This window comes from Myotis brandtii, unplaced genomic scaffold (genome assembly GCF_000412655.1).
Source record: "Myotis brandtii unplaced genomic scaffold, ASM41265v1 scaffold421, whole genome shotgun sequence".
Taxonomy (NCBI): domain Eukaryota; kingdom Metazoa; phylum Chordata; class Mammalia; order Chiroptera; family Vespertilionidae; genus Myotis; species Myotis brandtii.
Window position 1 is genome coordinate 865266 of NW_005366140.1, and position 6573 is coordinate 871838.

The 6573-nt window shown below is 41.4% G+C and overlaps 1 pseudogene; it reads left to right on the plus strand.

Moving 5' to 3' along the window:
* The first annotated feature begins 2367 nt into the window (after positions 1-2367).
* Positions 2368-3219, plus strand: LOC102246248 (annotated as a pseudogene).
* The last annotated feature ends 3354 nt before the right edge of the window (positions 3220-6573 follow it).

Consider the following 6573-nt stretch of genomic DNA (forward strand, 5'->3'; position numbering starts at 1 on the left):
CTCTCTATCCCTCTCCCTTCCTGTCTGTAAAAAATCAGTAAAATATATTTTAAAAAAATAAAAAATAAATAAAAATAAAATAAATAAATAATAGAAGCAAAAATAAAATAAAATAAAAGGAAAAAGAAATATTCCGCCAGCCTTATCTTTCTTCCTCTGCATGCGTATATCTTCTTTCTATAGCTAGTTTAAAATTTCTCACTTGCTTTGAGCAACTTAATTATGATGTGCCTTAGTATAGTTTTCTTTTTGCCTGGGTTTTATTGAGTTCCTTAGATCTATGGAGTTATAGTTTTCTTCAGATTTAAAAGTATTTCCACCATTTTTTCATTGCACATTGTTTCTGTTCCTCAAAAGCCCTCCTCTCATTCAAAGTCACTAATTGCACATATCAGACACTTCAAGTTATCCACAGCTCACTGATGCTGTGTTTAATTTTGACACTTTTTACTTTCGTATAGTATGTCTTCTGGTCTATTAATCTCTTCTTCTGCAATGCCTGGTCTGCAATGCAATTAATTTGATTCAGTTTGTTTTTTATCTCAAACATTAGTTTTCATCCCTTGACATTTGATTATTTTTTAAGAAAACTTCCATGTTACTATGGAACATAGCCCTATCTCTAGCTCTTAGAATAGATGGACTATAACTGTTTTCATGTCCTAGTGTACTGGCTCTATCATTTGTGACATTTCTAGGTTGGTTATGACTGATTGGGTTGTTTTTCTATTTTTTTAGTTATGGGTCACATTTTTCTGATAATTTTACATTCTTGATAATTTTTAATTGGACACATTGTGAATGGGGCCAGCCTGGGTGAGGGGCTGAGGGCCGTTTTCAGGCTGGCCAAGCCCCGCCCCCCCCCGCCCCCCCACAACAGAAGCTCCCAGCCTCTCCTTTTTTCTTTTTGGGTGCTCAAAATTCTTATTTTTATAAATATTCTTTAGCTTTGTCTGGCATGCAGTTTCTTGGAAACAGTTTGAGCTTTTTGAGTCTTGCTTTTAAGCTGTGTTGGCAGGACCAGTGAAGTGTTTAATTTAGAGCTAATATTGTCTACTATGGAGTCAAGACCCTTTTGTGTTTTCTACTTGATAAGCTATTAATTATGAAGTTTTCTAGTCTGTGAGTTGGAGACAGACAATATTTTATTTCTGTGTGAGCTATGTAGTTACTATTTTCTCTATTTCTTTTAAATCGATCTTTCGTGACTGTTTGGTAGTTCATTCTCTCTCCCTCTCTCTCTCTCTCTCTCTCACACACACACACACACACACACACACACACACACACACACACTGATCCATAGGAAACTGAAGACTCAAGGGACCCCTCCGCAGACTCTAGAGCTCCCTTTCTGTCTCTCCCTCATATGTAGTAAGTACTCTTCCTTCAAGTTCTAGCTGCTCCCTAGATACTCAGCCTTGTTTTCCAAACGAACACTGGGTCCCTTCTCCTGCACTGCAGCCTTAACGCTCTCCCCAGACATTAACCTGGATCATTGCAGGGCTCACGTCATTTGTTCCCTCCTTCAGGGATCACTGTCCTGTGTTGTCTACTGTCCATTGACTTGAATACCATTGTTTTATATATTTCTCTGGTTTTGCCCTTTGCTTTCGTCTGTATTATTTATTACTTCATCTTATTTAGGAGTGGAAATCTGAATACAATCTCTTTGTAGCAAAATCCATGGTTTAAAATTTGTTAATGAATCTCTGGTAAGCCAATTTCAGTCCCCTTGAGGGAGATGTTCATGACTCACAATGGCCTTTCCAGGTCACTCTCTCTGAAGCCTGATATTTTGAATGAGGAACCTGAAATAGAGAGAATAAGTAATAAGCTAAGGATACAAGAAGGAAATGACAGGCACTAGAATGAAATCCAGGTGAGACTTTTGCCAAAGGCCACATTCTTTACTCCATTATGCTTCTTACACCTGCAAGTGAGTTATGGAGGCCATGTTTGATATCAGAGACTAAGTGACTAGAGTCCAACAAAAATACCAGTATTGTCAAATCCCAAGGTCAAGTGGCAAGGAGAGTCTCAATTGAGAGTAGACTTGATTTCTACAAACTAACTTTTCTTCTTCCTCCCTACCTCTAATTCTCTCCTTTTTCCCCCTCCTACCATGTACTTTTACTGGATTTATCAGGTTCATCATCTAACAGTTGATTGAGATTAAAATCCTCTAATCAGTCAGAAAGGTGGTGAAGTGGTATTGCTAGTCAAAGCCCCATTTTAAAAAAATAAAAACAAAAGAAAATAAATGAAACTGACCATTGAAACGCTGGTGACAGGGTAGCTCAAAGATTACTCTTCATCTGCTGCTTCGACCTCACTTTCAGCTTCTCGCCTTCCTCCCTGAACAGCATGAGCTTCAGCACCCCCTCCAACTTCTCCACAAACTTCGGAACCCAGGGCTTTGTGCAATAGCCCAGCCACCCGGTCAGCCAGCCAGCATCTATGCAGGCACTGAGGTTTTGGGCTTCTGGTTCTCTGTGTCTTACTCTACCAGTGTGCAGGGCAACTGGGGGTCCCAGGGCTGGCTACGGAGATGACACGGTTCTGGTGGGCAATAGGGAGCATCCAGAGTAAAAAGGAGACTATGCAATGCCTGAATGACTGCCTGGCCTCCTACCTAGAAAGAGTCAGGAGCCTTGAGGCTGATAATCAGAGATTGGAGAGCAAAATCCAAGAACACCTGGAGAAGGGAACCCAGGTCAAAGACGGGGGCATTATTATTTCAAAACCATCAAGTCCCCGAGGGCTCAGATCTTTGCAAGTTCTGTGGACAATGCCCATATTGCTCTGCAGATCGCCAATGCCCGTCTTGCTGCTGAAGACTTCAGAGTCAAGTATGAGACAGATCCGGCCACGCACCTGTGTTTGGAGAGTGACGTCAATAGGCTCTGAAAGGTCACTGATGACCCCAATGTCACTTGACTGCAGCTGGAGACAGGGATTGAGGCTCTCAATTGAAGCTACTCAATAAGGAGCTGCTCTTCTTGAAGAAGAACCACAGATTGACTGCAGCTGGAGACAGGGATTGAGGCTCTCAATAAGGAGCTGCTCTTCTTGAAGAAGAACCACAGGGAGAAAGTAAATTGTCTACGAAACCAGATTGCCAATTCTGGGTTGACTGTGGAAATAAATGCACCCAAATCTCAGGACCTCAGCAAGATCATGGTGGACACTGTGGCTCAGAAGAGAGTCTGTTTCTAGAGCATTAATCACTAACTGTCTCTAAACGTCTTAAGAGATCATGACACATTTTATAAAACCTTACTTATTTTAGTTTAAGGTACTAGGAAAACAAAATACATGGCTCATAACACTTTACATGAAGAAAGTGTGGGTTGGGAAATCAAACCAATAAGAAGCGAATCTGAGTCCCAGGAGGGAAATCCCTGGTCTAGAAATTGGTGCAGGAGTCAGCAACCTCTCCCAGGCGTGGCAACAGGAAACATGCTGTGATTTGTTTAGTGACATGGTGGCCAAAGCTCTGGAGAGTCATGTGCAAGCATGTGCATGGACACGGGGAAAACCCACCCAGCCAATGCACCAATGTTTAAGTTAATCTCTTCTCACTCCTTCCCGTTACATCCCAAGTCTTCAGGTTTCTGCAGAGCTGAGAGCCTGAGGCCTGCTCAGCTTTCTTCTAGCTTGTCCCCTATCTCTGGAGCAACCAGGTTCTCAGTGACACAATATTTACCACATATAGCATAGTGTCTGGAACACGAGAAGATATTCAATAAACATGGTTAGCACCTGTGAGCAAATGTTGACTGGTTATTTTGTCCTTTCACCTTGACATGCTTGGAAAGATCTCAACAAGGACTTGGCATATCTCTTCAGAAAGCTCCAGTCCCTGAATTGAAGGGTGAAATAACAGAAGGGAGACCACATACTGACTTGCAGTCATGCTACTGGATAAAAACTGGCCAGGGAGGATAGCTAACTCAAACACAAAGAATTTCTAAGCCACAGGAATCTCCTAAGATTTCATGTGTGAAACCAGTTTTCTAGATGGCAATTCTGTGGGAAAGAAGGAAAGAATGTAGTTGGTAAGTTTGTTGGTTATTCTTAGCCCCAAATCTCATTGGGGCTATGACTCTATAAATAATCCTATTAATGTGGAAGAAGTATATCATTTTGTAAAAACAAAACTGAAACACAACAGAATTAGAAATCAAAGAGCTGATTTGCATGTTCTTTTGCCTACCAAAGAAAGGCAAGAGAGAGGGAAAGAGGGTTCTTTCAAAATGTAACCTTCCCTGATTCTTTTGAAACATGGTTTTCTAAATGTTCAGATTTATGAATAACTATTGGAGGGTCACCTATCAAGTAAAGTAAACTATGCAAATTCGTTTTCTATTGCTCCATAACAAAACATCCCCAAATTTACCAGCTTCAAACAATAAACATTATTTCACAATTTTTGTGGGTCAAGGATTTGGGAGTGTTTTGCTGGGTCTCTCATGAGCTTGCATTCAAGCTCTTGGTGGGGGGCTGCTGTCTCTGGTGCCCGCCTGTCTCTTGTGGAGCCACTTCTGAGCTGACCTTGCGGTTGTTGATGGGAGGGGTTAGTCCTTCACTATGTGGGCCTGTCTATAGAATCGCTCACAAAATGGCTTCCCCAGAGCAAGTGACGAGAGAGAGAGAGAGAGAGAGAGAGAGAGAGAGAGAGAGAGAGGACAGCACAATGCAAGTCACAGACCTGTTATCACCTTATTTTGGGCGTGACATACCATCACTTTTGCTGAGTGGTATTGGTCACAGTGATGAGTGTGGGAGGAAACTGCCCAAGCATGCAAATACCAGGAAGTGAGAGTTTTGGGGACCAACCTGACGGCTGGTTGCTACACTATTCCAATGGTCCTACACACATTTGGTCTGCAGCCTCGTGGTTCCTCTGTCTAGGACACTGTGATGACAAAAGTTTGAGGTGTGATGAACTAGTTGGTATCCATGGTACAGAGTGGGTAGGCTTACCACCGCATGCATACTGTGTCACTAGTCGTTCTTTTATCCTATTAGAAGTCCAAGGCGTGCATCTTCAAATGGTGAATGTATTGTGCTAGGTTTGTATATGAAGCAAACTTATAATTAACCACGTAGTTTAGAATGTATTTAGGAAATAGAATGATGTAAACAAATGTGGATACACTGAGTATTATACAGTAAGAACCAGTTCCAGGTCCATGTGTGTTACTAGCTAGAACTACGTCAGGCAAGTCACCTAACCTCTTTGAGCTTATGATATCAACTATAAAATGAGTGTGTGGTATTAGGTGGTTTCTAATAATACTGCTATTTCTACAAAATGGTTATTTAATGATATTCTAATTATGGAAAGTTCCCAATAAGATGCATTTCAGAGTGTAATTTTCTAGACAATAGCATTTCTAAAGTAAGAGAAATGCACCACAGATGGGCCCGTAATCTATCTGAATCAGATCAAGATTATTGACTGCATTCGCTTATGACAAACTGCCATATGCTGGGCCCCTGGGATATTCAGGGCTGGCATCAGAGGATGGTGTGTAAGCACTGCAGAGGCTCCTCCTATAGGGGCCAGAGAGGTGTGTCCCCAAAGCACAGTTTTCATAGGTCACATATGCAGCATGTGATCATGTCTATCCCCACAGGTCTAGGCGTATACCTTTTTTCATTTACATGCCATAAAGTTGACTTATGTTAAGTGTACAATTCAATGACTTTTAGCAAGTTACAGAGTTATGCGATCATAACCACAATCTAATTTTCATCATTCCCAAAAGGCCTTATATCCATTTGTAGTCAATTGCTTTTCCAGCTCCAATCCCCAGGCAACCACTAAGTCTACTGTCTCTATAAATTGCCTTTTCTGGAATTTTCATACAAATGGAATCATACAGTATGTAGTCTCTTGCACCTAGCCCCTTCATATAGCAAGAGGTGTTCAAGGTGCATCCACGTTGTAGTATGTATCAGCAGTTTGTTCTTTTAATTTCAGAATAATATTCATTTGTACGGGCATTTTGTTTATCTCTTCACCAATGTATGGACATTTGGGCTACTTCCACTTTGGGGCTGTTAGAAATAATTCTGCTATGAACATTTCTGTCAAATCTTTGTGAACATATGTTTTCATTTCTCTCAGATATATTCCCAAGTAATGGAATTTCTGGGTCACATGGGTTAAATTCTATCAAGTTTTTAAAAAACTGCCAAACTATTCTCGAGAGTGGCTACACCATTCCACATTGCCATTTTTTATTATATCAACAGGCATTGATGGGCAGTGAGGAAAGTGTAAACTGGGGAGTCTCTTCTTGTCAGGGTGACCCCAGCTCCCGAAGACCTTATGCCTAACTGGCAATGAAGTTTTGGGTCAGTGACCACTGAAACAATTGTTTTCTGGACTAAATTCTTCCTGATTGTACTAAGAACCAATCCCTATTGCCCTACCTGGTTTGGCTCAGTGGACAAAGCGTTCCACAGACTGAAGGGTCCCTGGTTCAATTCCAGTCAAGGGCATGTACCTTGGTTGCAGGTTCCCCAACCCAGGTAGGGGTGCGTGTCTTTCTCACATCA